We start from the raw sequence: 17,449 nt of genomic DNA, 5'->3' as shown, positions 1-17,449 counted from the left end.
AGGCCCAGTAGGCCACTGTCGTCTAAATTTGTTCATCTGTAACATTGGGTATATGATTGGATGGGCTTGGAGGAAGAACCAATGTTCAGGGGAACCACAATAAAAGTAAGAGCTGCAAACAATAAGATTACCTTAATTTGAACCAATAAAAAGTAAATCTGAAGATGTCTGAATAAAATAAAATAATTATAATTATTTTTTTTTATAATATTTTCTAATACGTGCTCTTTTGCATTCTATTATTTTAGTTAATATTTTATAATTGCTATTTGACTGAAGAACAAAAAATAAACATGAGTTCAATTAAATTTTTAATTTGTTTTAGTTTTGAAAATCAAATAGATTGTTAGTTTCTATTTTTAAATTTTAATTTTATTCTCTTATATATATATATGATAAGACCAAACCGTCTCTTTAATCAATGCACTATAAGAAGGAAAATAAATTTTCATGATAAGTTAATTAGGTTGCAAATGAACCAAGTTCCTCCCAAGTAATTTTGTAAGAATTCAATATAGGTTCGATCGTTGTATAAGTGAGTGATTTGTATACTAATACTGCAGCTCATTTAATAAGTGTGTTAAACTTAAACATGAATATAGTTTCGACACATTTCGGCTTGATTATGAACTCGATTGGACTCATTAAATAGGTTTAGATCGATTAGACTCATTTATGTGATAATTTAATAAGGCTGAATGGAGGTTGATAGACTATTTGGGCATCGCTTATTTATCTCAAATTCCATGACCTAAATTTAGTTATAAGATCAATGTCAATATCGTAGTATTTAAGTGGAGAATGGTAAAGGGACACATATTATCATTTCAATATATATATATATATATATATATATATATATATATATATCTTTTCACCTTTTTTGTTTAACAAAACCTTTTCTTACATAAAGAGCGAAAGGTTTCAAAAGAATCAAATCATTCATAAGTATGTAGATAACTCCGTCCTATAAAGGACCTATGAGATTATTCGTTTTTGTAAACAAATAATGATGAGTAAATATACAAAAGATTGGTCTAAACTTAGTTAAGTTAAAATTTTAATATACATTTTTGAGCATAACAAAACAATTTAACTTGTTTACAATATAAGCTAAATTAACATTAGTTAAATATAAGAGAAGTGGAAATACTTTTCGTTTTTCAATATCAAATTTCGCTTCTTTCTCTTTCAAGAGGTTACGTAAGTTGAAGACAATCCCTGCAGGATTAGTATTAATTCTTTAAGGATAGAACAGACATCAACTGCCCGTCTAGCTCAGTCGGTAGAGCGCAAGGCTCTTAACCTTGTGGTCGTGGGTTCGAGCCCCACGGTGGGCGTCTTCAATTTTTGCATTTTGACTAAAACTAAAATGTGGCTTCCTAGGAACTGCAGCTCTGCCTTCCTCAGTGTCTCCACAACACTGTTCTTCTAGGTTAAAAATAATATTAATACTGATATTGTAATAACAACTTATTTGATTAATATTTATAAAAATTAAATTAATTAAAGAATGCTTATTTTTTTTCTTTAAGTCAAATAATATATAAAAATATAATTAAAATAATAAAACTGTAAAATAATACATATTCAAAATTATTATAATAAAAATATGATAATTATTTTACTTAATTGTTATATTTTTAAATTTTACTTTTTACAATAAAAATCTAGATATTGACTTTATTATTATTTTTAAAAAATTATTTTTATTTTTATTTTGATTATATTTAAATTCATATAATTATTTTTTAAGTTTAATTAAAAATTTTATAAAATGAATGATTTAATTGAATTATTTTTAGATTTTAAATTCTCCGGCAATAGATAACCCTCATAATCATAAAATTATATTTTCAATTTTTTTTTTTCAAAAACAGTTAAAAACCTACAATAGAAATAGAAAACTAGAAACATAAACAAATGTATCTTTATAATATGTTTATTAACTGTGTAGACACATAAATAGAAAATAGAAAACAATAATACCAAATACATCCTTAATTAATTTAATTTTCTAATTAATATACTGGATTAAATGAACTAAGTTGAGAATGGACATTGTTTTACGTTTTAAATATGTATTTTTGACTCAGTTCTTTACTTTACTTTATTATTTTACAACAAAATATTTGCCTTTTTTTTTTTCTATTTTTATTATGTAATAGTCTTGATCCAACTCGAATGAAGTATTTTTATAGATGTATTAGAAATGATATATTGGGATAGATCTAAAGTTAAGTATCACGGATGCGGAGTTCTCAATGGCAAAAAGGAATCACCCTTATCAAAATCCTCCCAAAGCGTCAAGAAGTCACATATGTACAGCGACAAGACTACATCAAGTCCAACCCAGCCATGCTCATCCTTGTCTAACCTAGTGGCCAAGTCCCATGGCTCGACAACCCATGAATAAACTAAGGTCATCACAAAGGAACGCAAACTTGAACTGTAAGGGAAATAATTCACATTCCACCAGCGCTAAGAGCATTTCTCATCCCTCAGCACAATTGAGGTCTCAGATGATATCACCCAACTATATAGCTGAAAACTAAGAAGGACAAACATCCAAACCTCTGGCTCGAAAGTACTTGTGCAATCTCATCCAAAATGGATCATCTATAGGGCTCCTAATTCCACACAAAAGCCCAATACAATCTTTGAGGATGTCAAAAAAACACCTTGAGCACTGCTTAGGATTGTTCACTTAACACCAATCAGGATATTAAGGGAGGTAAGACACACACCTAGTGTAACCTCAAAAGTCATTCTCTGAAGTATTCTTGATCACATATGAGTAACCACAAAGGATTTAGTGATCATATATTTTATATTCAAGAACATTACAATTAAAACTATCCAAACCAACCATAATGTCACTGAAACATACCAAAACCATTTTCGTGACAACACAATCGCACCAAGGTTAACCAACCATACGTCCAACTCGATAATCATACATCTAAACCATGTGTTAGGGTTGCAAAACTCTAAGACCCTAACATCTTCCCCCACTCAATCTATCAACATCCTTATTGATGAACACACACAAACCCCAACGCAAGAGGCTTTAACTAACCACAAACAAAAACTCTTCACAGTAACCAATCTTGTCTCTAATCCCATGGTATACTTGATCCTAATCCGATCTAAAGTTGCTCTAGACACATATCTCTATATACAATGTTGACTCTATGAGTCCGATCCCGTTTTCATAATGACAAATCACTTTTTTTCTTACCTATGCATTGAGCTCTTGAATAGGATTAACTCTTAACACACACGAATGGTAAGAACGCAAGGAAGCCATAAGGATCACAAAGATCATATCACATGTTGACATTTGAAGAGCAAAAAGAATGAAGACCATTTGTGTCAATTGTAATCGCATTCAATTTTTGCTTCTGGTCTGTATTTATATGGTCTATAATAATTACATCTCATGCATGATAAGGGTTGAATGTTCAAGATACAAAAGACCATAGACTGACCACTAGGACCCTAAACCCTTAGTACAAAATGCTATAACTTATTCACAGATGGTTGAATAAGGTTAAGGAGAAAAAAAGCGCAAAATATGCAACTTCAAAGAGCCCCGGTCGACTGAACTTTTTGAGTTCAAATCACCCCAGTCGACCGAAATTATTTATTAAAAATTTTTTAAAAGGGGCTCAAGCAACCATCCTATTTATCACACACCTTCCTCGGCAGCCCGAATGAAGATCCCAATCTAACTTGTCTGCCTCAGCAGACCGGCCCTCAAGATTTAAAATTGACCGACCGACCGACCGAGCTTGACCACTCGGGTAACCGAACATTAGGCCAAGTGACCGAACCTATGAAGGTTTGGAAAATCGCCTGGGCTCGGCCAACCAACACAGTGATTGGTCAACTGAACCCTGAAGATCTTTCAAATTTACTATGTCTATTCGGGCGACCGGCCCATTACTCCGACTCATCAAACCTCTCGGGTTCGCATATTTTTACCGCGTTAAACAGGGGTTAATTTTAATTAAACTTTCCAAAAATTTCCTCTATGTCCCTAATGGTCTAAAATTTATGGAATTCTATATATACCCCTCATTTGTCCAGATTAGCACACAATTAGCATTATAATTAGAAAAAAATTCTCTCTGAAATTTCTTGAACACCCATTGCTTATACTTCACATTTTCAAGCTTATATTTGATACTCTCTCATATTCTTGCTCGCTAAAATTATTTTAAAACAAAAAGTATTATTTTCTTATACTCCTCATTTGCAAATTAATTGCAAGTTGAATGGAGTTTGACTCTCATTGTTGTGTGCATATTCATATATTATCTTGAAGCTTATTACTCTCACATTCTAGTATTGTCTGATTTTTTATTTTTTTATTTCGAGAGTAAGCTAAAGTTCTTCTCATTATATTTGATTGATAAATATCATTTGGGAAGAACTCATATTAGCTTTTGAGTCTTGGCATCCTTATTGCCAGATTCAAAAGCTTACTTGTGCTATTTGATAAAATATGTTTTTTCAAGCTTGAATCCTAATCTCGGTTGTGCTTAATACTTGAAAAATATTTTGTTGAGATATTCACTCAGAGTTTCAAAGTTCCTTTGATTATATACTGATTACATTATCTTGAATCAAAGGTAATCACTCTCACGTATATACAAATAAATACACATTTATTGAGAGCTGAAATACTGCTTAACCAAATCTTACTTGAGCATAAATTCTTATCATCTATGACTGCATTGGTTGATTTGTGCTTATTGGTGTACGTATCTACTTAGCTTAGAAGCATATGTGTTGTACACAAAATTTATATTGATTGATTGTAATCCAAGTGTGGCCTGAGGTGGGTATTCTCTGCCCCTTTAAGGAGAGGTTGTAAAAGTTGGGGTCAGCCCTATTAATCTGACTTGGGATTTTCCTTACCCAGTAAGGAAAGGATGTTGTAACAAGTGTTGCTCTACCCGCAAGTGAGGTTTAGTATAATTCTCGGGCTTTCGAGCTAGAGGTGGGGACGCAGGCACAGTTACCGAACCTCGATAACACATCTGGTGTCATTTTTACTTTATCTGCTTTACTATCTTATTCTTGCTTGATTAAATTTATCTAGAGCAAATTAATTGTGGAATCATATATTTGTTTATTTCATACGTGCTTTAGATTGACTCTAGGATTGTGAAATACTACTTGCTGAAATTTTGACCTATAATTCTTAAAATTTCCAATTCACCCCCCTCTTAGGGTTACACTAAAAACAACATTTGATATCAGAGTCTCGTTGCATTGACTTAAACATTTTTGTAAAAATATCGCAATGGCTCACACAAGTGCAACCCCATTTGCAGAGGGACACTCGTCCACACGTCCTTCTATTTTTTGTGGTATGAACTATACCTTCTAGAAACAGAGGATGCGAATTTACCTTCAAAATATTGATTGGAAGGTGTGGAGGGTGGTATCTAGAGGAAAGTATATTCCTGTTAAAACTGTAGAAGGTGCTAGTGTACCTAAAACGGAAGATGAATACACTGACGATGACATAAAAATTGTTAATGTTAAATGCAACTGCCATGAATGTTTTATACTGTGCTCTTGATGTCAATGAGTTTAACAGGGTCATGGCATGCATCACTGCTAAGGAAATATGGGATAAATTAGAGGTCACTTATGATGGCACTAGAGATGTAAATGATAGTAGGATTGACATGTTAACTAGTGAGTATGAGGCCTTTAGGATGAACTCTAGTGAATCTATACAAAGCATGTATACTCGTTTCATGCACATCACTAACTCACTACATGCACTTTGAAATACCTATCCCACATACGAAATGGTTAGAAAAGTTCTTAGGGGACTACCACCAGTCTAGGAAGCAAATGCTACTTCAATTTCCAAGGGTAGAGATTTAAAGGCAATGACACTAGATGAACTTATAGGGTCACTCATTACATACGAGATGGCAATTAGTGAAAGAATGAGTGAGAATTATAAAATAAAGAAAGTAACAGCTTTGAAAACATCCACAAATAGTTCTAGTGAATACAATGAATCAGAGTCGGGAGAGGATATGACTATGCTAACCTAAAAATTTAGTAAGTTCTTTAGGAAGAACGGAAGGCCATCTAGAAAGTTCCGAAGCTCAACATCTAAAAATGGTGAGTCAAGCAGGAAAAAGGAAAAATCAGATCCTCTTATATGCTACAACTGCAACAAAGTCGCCCATATTCGACCAGAATGCCCATTATTGAAAAAGGATGCAAAAAAGAAAAAGAAAACAATGAAAGCCAGCACATCTTGGGATAAACATAACATCTGTGGTTCAAACACCAACTCTAGTGACACAGAGGTCGCAAACTTGTGCTTGATGGTACACAGTGATGAGGTACAATCATGTTGTTCTTTATCGTTTTATTAATTTGATTCTAATGATGATATCATGCCTACATATAAAGAACTATAACTTGAGTATATTCGTGTTTGTAAACTGCTTGATAAAATGACTAAGAAGAATAATATCTTGGAAGATAAATGTAAAAATTGTTCAAAACTTTTTGAAATAGGTTAGCACTCTCATTCTGCTTCATTAAAAGAAAAAGATTTGAAAATTGCAGAGTTTGAAAGAAAATTGGAAGATAACTCCAAAACTATTTGCAAATTCACAGAGGGCCAAAACAATCTTAATAGACTCCTTGGGGTTCATAGAAGTTCTCTTGATAAGGAAGGTCTCGATTTTAATGGAATTGAAAACAAAAGGAAGAAAAATCTTTATTTGGGACATTTTGTTCGTCAATCAAAATTGCATATCCCTTCTAAATTTGGGTACCAAAATTAGTTACCTAAATATTTATTGCAGGTGTGCCTAAGATTATCTTCCTTCAAGGATAAGTGGTACATGGATAGCAGGTGCTCACGACACATGACTGGTGACAAGGCTAAGTTCGCTTCCATCGCACCCAAAGAAGGAGGATTTGTGACCTTCGGAGACAACGCAAAGGACAAGATCATTAGAGTAGGTAAGGTTGGTAAGGAACCTTCCCTACTTATTGATAATGTGTTATTAGTAGATGGTCCAAAACATAATTGGTTGAGTATAAGTCAATTGTGCAATAAAGATTATAGGGTGTCTTTTGAACATGACAAATGCACTATGGAAAATAAATTTGAAAACAAAATTTTATTTACTGCTAATCGTCGTGAAAATGTTTACACCACTAGCTTTAATAACTTAGCATCTTAACACGTGACATGTTTTTCTGCTATTAATGAGGCCAGCTAGCTTTGGCATAAAAGACTAGGGCATACTAGCATGGATTTACTGTCAAAGCTTGTTAGAAAGAAATTAGTTAAAGGCTTACCTAAAACACCATTTGGGAAAGATAAAATCGGCAATGCATGTCAAATGGGTAAGCAAACGAGATCTAGTTTCAAGAAAAATAAAATCATTTCTACTACTAGGCCACTTCAAATGCTACACTTAGACTTATTCGGTCCTAATCAAGTTCAGAGTCTAGGAGGGAAATTATATGCATTTGTAATTGTGGATGATTATTCTAGGTTCACATGGGTACTATTTCTTACACATAAAGATGAAACTTGTGAACAATTTACTAGATTTTGCAAGAAAATCCAAAATGAAAAGGGGTACAAAATAATACACATTAGAAGTGAGAGGGGAACAAAATTTAAAAATGAGGGTATAGAGAACTACTGTGAAATAGATGGTATATCTCATAATTTCTCAACACCTAGGACTCGACAATAAAATGATGTTGTTGAAAGAAAAAATAGGTCCTTACAAGAAATGGGTAGAACAATGCTTAAAAACATAAATTACCCAAATATTTTTGGGCCGAAGCAGTGAGCACTGCTTACTACGTAATGAACAGAGTCTTGATCAGCCCCTCTTTTAACAAAATCCCCTACAAACTGTGGAATGGATATAGACCAAACATCCCTTACTTTTATGTCTTTGGCTGTAAATGTTTTGTTCTTAGGGATAATGAACATCTAGAAAAATTTGACTCAAAGTCCGATGAGGGAATATTTTTAGGCTATTCACTTGATAGCAAGGCCTATAGGGTATTTAATAAAAGAACATTGACTGTTATTGAGTCTATCCATGTAGTCTTTGATGAGTCTAATCCTTTTTCTTGAAGAGCCGATGAAGATGATATTGAAATAAGAACAAGATTAAAGAAGCTTTCCATTGAAAATAATGTAGATAAGAATTCATAAATTAGAGATAAATCAGTTGAGGATAAGAAAATTAAAAGTGGGGTTCAGGAACTACCTAGAGATTGGAAATTTGTAAGGAACCATCCTATGGAAAAAATCATAGGTGAACCCTTGTGTGGCGTTGCCACACGTTCTTTTTGAGAAATTTGGTGAGTCATTATGCATTCTTATCTCAGGAAGAACCCAAGAATATAAACGAAGCCATAGAAGATGAATCATGGGTTATGTCCACGTAGGAAGAACTAAATCAATTTGAGAGAAGCAAAGTCTGGACCCTAGTTCCTAGACTTGACGATCACACAATTATTGGAACCAAATGGGTCTATAGAAACAAAAAGGATGAAAATGGAGTAGTGATTAGAAACAAAGCTAGGTTAGTAGCCCAGGGGTATAATTAGGAGGAAAGTATTGATTTTGAGGAAACATATGCACCCATGGCTAGGATGGAAGCCATTCGTATGTTACTTGCATATGCTGCTTTTAGAGACTTTAAATTATTTCAAATGGATGTTAAAAGCGCAGTATTATATCAGTATATTAAATGTGTAACTTAGTTGCCACACACTAGTGATAACATATCTTCTCTTACTGAGCATTGTCTCATCCTAATGACTTAACATTTTTCAGGTGATCTAGTTAGGCGAGCGAATTAGGCTCGCGGGTAGAGAAGTTCTTGCGCTGCCCTTTTTGAAGGGTGAGTGTTTCCTGGGTGTTGGTTGTTTGGGTAGATCCCAAGGTTTTTGACGATGTCACTAGGTATTTTGTAATGTATATTTTGGGACTTTTAGATTTCTGGTATTGTAAATATATTGTTTACAGTTTTATATTTATTGCTGCTTAGGAATGTAATGTGAACAAAGTTTCCTCAGTGCTCCCTTGGTGCTTGAGATGTTTTCAGCAGGTAATACAGAGAGATTTGTTATATATGTAAAAAAAAAAAAAAAGGGCATGAAAAATTAGGTCGTTGCATAAAGTAACAATTAAGAACAAGTACCCAATACCTCGCATAGATGACTTATTTGATCAACTCTAAGGAACACAAGTCTTCTCTAAAATCAACCTCCGATCAGGGTACCATCAAGTGAAAATCAAGTCAGAAGATGTTCCAAAGACTGCATTCCGAACGAGATATGGTCACTATGAATTCTTAGTCATGCCATTCATACTAACCAATGCTCCTTCTGCATTTATGAACCTTATGAAAGGGTCTTTCGGAAATATCTAGATCAATTTGTGGTGGTCTTCATTGATGATATTTTGATTTATTCAAAAAGTTCCGATCATGACAACCATTTAAGGCTAGTACTCAAAATACTAAGAGAAAAGAAAATCTATACCAAACTTAAGAAATGTGAGTTCTAACTAGAAAGAGTTGCATTCTTAGAGCACGTGATATCTAAGGATGGTATTTCTGTGGACCCTAGTAAAATAGAGGCAGTAGTGGATTGGACGAGACCAAAGAATATTCATGAGATTAGGAGTTTCTTAGGTCTGGCAAGATATTACCGCCGATTCGTGGAAGGGTTTTCTAAAATATCTGGTCCTCTGAAGAGTTTGACAAGAAAGAATGTGAAGTATGAGTGGACTGTTGAATGTGAGCAAAACTTTCAAGAATTAAAGCAACAACTCATCACTGCCTCGGTGCTGACAATTCCATTAGGAGAAGATGGTTTTGTGATTTACAGTAATGCATCTCGGAAAGGGCTCGGGTGTATATTAATGCAATAGGGGAAGGTCATTGCATATGCTTTTCGACAACGCAAGGAGTACGAGAAAAATTATCCTACACACGATTTGGAATTGGTAGTTGTGGTATTCGCACTAAAGATCTGGAGACACTATCTGTATGGTGAAATGTGTGAGATTTTCACAGACCATAAAAGTCTCAAGTACTTCTTCATGCAAAATGAATTAAACATGAGACAAAAAGATGGTTAAGATTAATTAAATATTATGTTTGCACCATCAACTATCACCCGGGGAAAGCCAACGTGGTAGTAGATGCATTAAGTCGAAAGTCATTGAATGCATTAGTCTCAGCAATGGTGACCCAACATCAAATCATGATGGACCTGGAAAGATTTGGTATGGAAATAGTGGAGGGAAATCATCAAGCTCTCATTGTTAATATGGTAATCCAACAGACCTTACGAGAAAAGATTAAGACTGCATAGATGGAAGATGTAGAGCTAGTGAAGATTATGGGTAAGGTACAGAGTGGATTGAAACGGACTTTAACATCTCTGACGATGGAGTTTTGAGATTCCAAACCAGATTGTGTGTGCCCAATGAAAAAGATATCAAAAGAACAATCTTGGAATAAGCTCATCGATCTCTTTATATAGTGCATTCTGGAAGCACGAAAATGTATCGGGATTTGAGAGAGTCTTTTTGCTGGAATAACATGAAAAAGGAGATTACACAATTCATGGAATAGTGCCTTACTTGTCAGCAAGTAAATACTGAACATCAGAGACCAGCAGGACCACTGCAACCACTCCACATTCTCGAGTGGAAATGGGAGCACATCTGCATGGATTTTGTAATCAGGTTACCTCCAATACTCCATAGACAAACCGCCATCTGGGTGATTGTTGATCGTCTAACAAAGACTTCTCACTTTATTCCGATCAAAGTTAACTACTCTATGACCAAGCTTGCAGAGTTATATGTTCAAGAGATAGTTAGACTACATGGCATACCCGTGTCTATCATATCAAATCGAGATCCATGATTCACATCACAATTCTAGAAGAGTTTGCAAAGAGCCTTGGGGTCCCGACTTACTTTTAGCACGGTATTTCATCCTCAAACTGATGGAAAATCAAAGTGAACCATTCAAATATTGGAGGATATGCTGAGCGCCTGTGTAATGGATTTCAAAGGAAGTTAGATTCAATATATGTCGTTAGTTGAGTTTGCCTATAACAACAGTTATCAGTCCAACACAGAGATAGCACCGTATGAAGCATTATATGGTCGAAAGTGTTGATCCCCATTATATTGGGATGAGGTTGGCAAACGACGAATTTTAAGTCCTGAGATTATACAAAGGACCTCTAAGAAAATTAAGCTCATCTGAGACAAAATAAAAACTGCTCAAAGTCGGAAAATGAGCTATGCGGATATCGGTCGGCGTGAGTTGGAGTTTGAAATTGGGGATAATATATTTTTAAAATTCCCTCCAATGAATAGAATCACGAGGTTTGGGAAAAAGGGCAAACTAAGCCCAAGGTATATTGGACCATTCAAGGTATTGGAGAAGATTGGTCTAGTCGCTTACAAAATTTCCCTACCTCCTACACTGTCGATAATTCATGATGTATTCCATGTCTCAATGTTAAAGAAGTATGTTCCCGACCTTTCTCATGTGATAAGTTATAAGTCGTTAAAAGTTAGTGACACACTATCATATGAAGAAGTACCAATCCGGATTTTAGACAAAAAAGATCAAGAATTACGCACAAAGAAGATTTCATTAGTAAAAGTGTTCTGGCGCAACCATGACAAGGAGGAAGCATAATGGAAACTAGAAGCAGAAATACGCTAGAAATACCCACATCTTTTTTACGATAGTAAGATCGGATAAAAGCACAACATTATTACACGGTACTCATTTTAATTTTAGTAAATTTTGAGAACGAAATTTTTATGAGTAGAAGAGGATGTAATTACCCCAAAAATGTTGAATAATAATAATGGTCCTCAAAACGAAAGTATTTCTCTGTTAGGATCATTGATTCCATGTTTGATACCTAAGAAAAACCTTGTCTAAGTGAAGCTCAGAGACCATTGCGGCTCAATCGCACCCTGGAGGTTGGCCTAGTCAAAATGGAATTTCATAAGATAAATAGGGTAGACACCGCTTGTATACGTAAATAAGTACATATACATAAAGTAACGTTTTGACTGACATAATTTGTAAAAATATATGATAAAATAATAATAAAATAGGTACCCTATGCGGGACCCACATGATTGGGTGGGGCCTACACGAGTCTCGGACTTGAATTTGTTTCGGCATATCAACTCCGATCTTCATGCACCAAAAGTCTTTACATAATCCAAAGGTACCTACAAAGAGTTACAAATGAAGTGCGTTTTGAGTGCATGTGCTTGTCTAAGGGTTGAACCATTGGACATAAGTCGACCAATTCATTTCTATATCAATGTCCTTGTATACACTTCATAAATCTCGCATTATAGGTGATCATTCCCACATCTAGCGTGTGTGGGCCCCACAAAACCACGTGGGCCCACATGAGTCCCGAAGCTATGTGGGGCCCACAAGACCACGTAAGGCACACATGAATCTCGAAGTTATATGGGGCCATAAAATCGTGTAAGACATATTGGAGTTGTGTGGGGCCCACATGAGTCTCGAAACTATGCGGGGCCCACAAGAGTTTTGGACTCGAACTTACTTCTTCATTTATAATAAATAATAAAAATTTAATTAATGGTGACTCTAACTCTACTCATTCTACCGTTCACACTTTCTTCTCAAATAATATGCATAATAAATATATATATATATATATATATATATATAATTAAAGATAATAATAATAATAATAAGAAAGAAAAGGGAAGGAAAAAAAAAAAAAAAGAGGAGTGTCGGCAACCCAATTGCAAAACACATCACCCTACATCCCACATGTCATCCTATCTTCCACCAATAATTTGAAAATATTAAAATTAAAATTTCACCCCTCTCCCCATACTTTTGAAAATGCAATTTTTCTTTCCAAAATTTTCCTATAAATAGGAAGCTCTCAACCTTCATTTTTTACATAAATTTTCCAAAAGAAGAGAAAGATTAATGAGTGAAAAGATTAGTGGTGGAGGGAGAATTTTTGTTATAATTAAAATTCTCACGCATCCACTATTTCCAATCTCATTTTCAGAAATATTCATTGTAACCATCTCACAAGGTTAAGTAAGGATAAGTAAATTTGATTATGTTAAATTTTTATTTAAAATTTATATCCGAGTTTATTTGTAAGTAAATTTGGTTATGTTAGTTGTTTTCATAAAATTCTTCCGAGTTTATTTTTACACATATTTAATTATACCAGTTTTATTTTTAATATACTTGTGTTTATTTTTAAGTTAAGAAATGTTCTAAACCCTTCGGGTATTTTATAGTATTAATTTCTATTCAAGAAAATATTTTTAACACAAAAATTGTGTGGCGTGATTTTATTTCAACGTTACATATTTCACAAAAATATGAGTAAAAATGAGATTTTCATGATATTATTTTAATTGTGTAAATTATATAATAAGATGTTTTCAAAACCCCTTATGGCTCAGACGATACAAAAAATTACGAATGCTCGGTATCGTAACTTAAAGTTGAAACAGATTAGAGTGCACCCACACTATTTACAGAGTAGTTTTACATGGTAGTGGATTTCACCTGAGTGCATACCTAAGTCGGATTAAGGTTTAATAGGGAAAATCTCACTTAATGATGATGTACGTTGATTTAATTTGACCGGTCAGCCAGTTAAGTTTAGTTTTTGGACCACACAACCCAGTCATAGGGATAAACATGACTTACGGCTAACAGAAACATAACTTACGACTAACAGAAACATGACTTATGGCTAACAAAAACATGACTTACAGCTAACATGCCTAAGAGTGGTTTTTTACAATATATGTATATGCATATTTAATTACGTGTATAGAGTTATTGATGATTTGAAGAAAAAATATATGTTTATACGAAGAGAGTCATTCTTGTGCCTAAATGATGATCTAAAGGAAACGTATAAGGAAAAGTATATGGTTATTTAAATTTAACTATTATAGTTGATGGTAAAAGTTTTATGTAGAAAATTTTAAATTTACATTTATTTTAAAAACAATTTTAAAGTTATAATATTAAATATTATTTTACGAAATTATAAAAGCTCATTTTGTGCACACACTAATAATAATCTTATTTACTTACTGAGCGTCGTCTCACTCTAATTATATTTTATATTTCAAATAACTCTGGAGGACATATCGGAAATCAGACATAACAAGCATGCGGGCGGGTATAGAAAAAGAAAGTTTGATTAGAAATATTAGTATGATGCTAGATGATTATGTTTGTGTAATTTTTCTTCCTTTGGATTAAATGATTGTAATACAGTTAATTAATGCTCTGGTTTAATAATAATAGAGTTTATTTACTTTTGTTAGAAATCAATGGTAAAATGTAATCATCTCAGATCTTTCGGAGTTTGGGGTATTACAAAACCAATGAATTATACCAAAGATAAGTTTCCCTCAGCCCTTTGATTTCTCTGTATTTGTTTTATCTTTGTGAGATTCGATCGGATTCTTGTTTATATGTGATTGGATTCGAAGTTTGGTTTCACATTGGGTCTTGGGTGAGGTGAGTAACTCACTAAACACGGTGAGTTTGGGTTGATACTTGGGGCTTAGTCCACTTTTTGGGTCAGACCCTATTTGGGTAAAAAAAGATAAATGGGCCTAATTTATGGGTTTTAAAAAATAGGCATGGGCCTTAGTTAAAAGAAAATGGGGTTAGTTTTAAAAATGGGCCCAAGACCCTACATTAAAAAATGTGATTTTTAAAAAAAATAAAAAAATAAAAAAGTTGACCTAGGGCCACTGTTTTAAAAATGGGCCTTGAGTTTAAAAATTGGGCCTAAGCACTTTTATTCCAAAAATAAGCCATGGGGTGAAAAAAAAAAAAAAAAAAAGGTTCCTTGGGTCATTTGTTTATTTTCTTTTTTTAAAAAATGGGTTTAGTTTTTAAAATGGGCCACATGCCACTATTTTGGGTATTTGAAATTGGGCCAAGGCCCGTTAGTTTTGAAAAGAAGGTTTAGGTCTTTGAAAATAGGCCCTAAGCTCGTTCGTTTTTTTTTTTTTTCTAAGGGGGAGTTTGAAATAATGGACCAATGGATCGATGGACCGAGGTCCAAGTGAACCTGGGTCCTGGGTCAGGTCAACAGGTTCAAATCAACCCACGAGTCGGGTTAATGGGTTTGGTCAATGGGTTAGATCCAGACCCACAGGTCGAATTTGACTGATTTCAAAGTGTTTTTTATTTTTGTTTTGAATTAATATCGAACAAATAATACAGAAAAATATAGCTGTAAGCTAAAAAAAAAAACCCTCTATCTTCCACTCCTTCATTCTTTAAACATAATACTGATGCTTCCCTTTATTGTATAATGTTATTGCATCTTGAATTGCTATGCTTTGTGAATGACTCTTTTGATTGATTCTGATTGCTTTATGACATTATCTTTCTCACTATCTTGCTCTTTCTTTTATGTGATATTGCTTTTTTTTTTGTCCCCTATTACTCTTGCTTTCCCTGGACCTCAATTTATAGGCTCAAGGAGATATTTTATTTTAACCCTCAGCCAATTTTATTAACTATTAACCTCCAACTTGTTAATTTACTTTCTTTTTGTTCCTTGTGCAAGCGTGAAAGTGTGCCAGAACCACTAAAGTCCCAAGATTTTTACATTTATTTTAATTTTTGTTGCAAAAGTGTTGAATTGACATGTAAAATAAATAAGCATATCAATGGCATGATAATAAATGTATTAGATTAAATAGTGGACGAATATAATTTGCATTATCAATCTATTTGAGACCTATTACATATAATGAATTATATGATCTTCATTCTTATTTATTAATTATAGCCTTAAACATTTATGAGACAAATATACATTTATCGCGATCTCACATATCCATATTTATAAAGTGAAAGCCAAAAATTATGATGCCATAATGCTAAATTTGATTATTTGAAAAATTACCAAAAATGCTAGGCAAGATAGAGTATAAAAAATAAAGACCAAATCCAAAATAAAATAATGGCATATAGAAGAAAATAAGGTTGATTAAGAATAGATAACAATTAAAATTTATTATTAAGCCTATAAATACTAATATCAAATTATGCGGTCCATGTAAAATAAAATAAATGATTTGCAAATAAAAAACTAAATAATGAATTTAACGACATTACAAAGTGTGAACAATCATAAAAAAAGTCTTTTGTATCTGTGCATAAATAACAAGGTTAGTTTATAATATATCTCTCATGAAAAATCAATAGATACATTATTATTATTCAATAAGGTCATTATTATTATTATTATTATTATTATTATTATTATTATTATTATTATTATTATTATTCTCCTGGAAACTCCTGCCACCGACAAGCCCTTCGGACCTCCCGGTGCGGCACCAAACCCATAGGGCGGCAACCTTGCCCCTTGATGCACCTCCCATGTTAATTCAGATGCGGTCACGACTTCCGAGCGCCGATTGGACGTTCGTCAAGTCCGAGGCTAGGACCCATGTCAAGTTAGAGGTTATATTTCATCAAGACAAATAAATGATAGTCCATTATTTTTCTCAAATTTCTTCGCCTTATATTTGAAAACATAAATTTTAAAATTCAAATTATAATTTATATGAATTTAAATAATGCATAATTAAATTTCATCTAAATTCATATAAATTTAAATTTAAAACTTAAAATCCTCACTCCCAACACCATCTCAGTTCTCACTCCTTTAGAGTGCATTGTGAGGAGTTCAGAGTCTCCTCCTATAAGCATGTTATCATGACGTGCATCAACTAAGCTTTTAGATAAGAGTAAACGCGTAAATATACATACCATTGCTTGTGCGAATCTCCTACCCATATAAATAATTGGAAATCTGAAAGCAACTTGTGAAAATTTTTCTTCACTCTTTGTCACCAAATTGGAGAGGTATATTGAATTACGCAACCAAAACTCAAGAGCCCCCCAGCCCCTCCAATGAGTAGAATTGTTGACTTTTCTTTTAGGAATAACATAAAAAATTATCCCACAAAATAGAATTGAGGAAAAAAATTTATATGTTCCGAGATATAATGTAGACGTAGGTCACAGTGGATCGAACCACATAAGTCTCTGGTCTTGTATTGTGGTTGTATATTTTGCTTGTACGTTTGTTGCTCGTAGATCCACCCCCCAACAATGGCCTTATCTTGAAAATCACTGAAGCAATGTTTGAGAGCATAGATTTTAACTTTTGGATTTTTATTTGGATGGATTTGGATAATTTCAATATAATTTTATAACACATCTTATCCAAATCCTGTACAACTCTAAATCCAATGCCTCTTCATATATAATATAATTAATCTCAGCCATTTTTGTACTATCAACAA

At 33.4% G+C, this 17,449-nt stretch overlaps 1 non-coding gene across 1 annotated transcript; it reads left to right on the top strand.

Annotated features, from left to right (window-relative positions):
• The first annotated feature begins 1,267 nt into the window (after positions 1 to 1,267).
• On the top strand, positions 1,268 to 1,340 carry TRNAK-CUU (transfer RNA lysine (anticodon CUU)). The gene has a single exon. It is a non-coding gene; the product is annotated as a tRNA-Lys (tRNA).
• The last annotated feature ends 16,109 nt before the right edge of the window (positions 1,341 to 17,449 follow it).

Source organism: Malania oleifera, chromosome 7 (assembly GCF_029873635.1).
Source record: "Malania oleifera isolate guangnan ecotype guangnan chromosome 7, ASM2987363v1, whole genome shotgun sequence".
Taxonomy (NCBI): domain Eukaryota; kingdom Viridiplantae; phylum Streptophyta; class Magnoliopsida; order Santalales; family Ximeniaceae; genus Malania; species Malania oleifera.
Note: the sequence above shows the minus strand (reverse complement) of the source record. Positions and strands in the feature narration are given on the sequence as shown.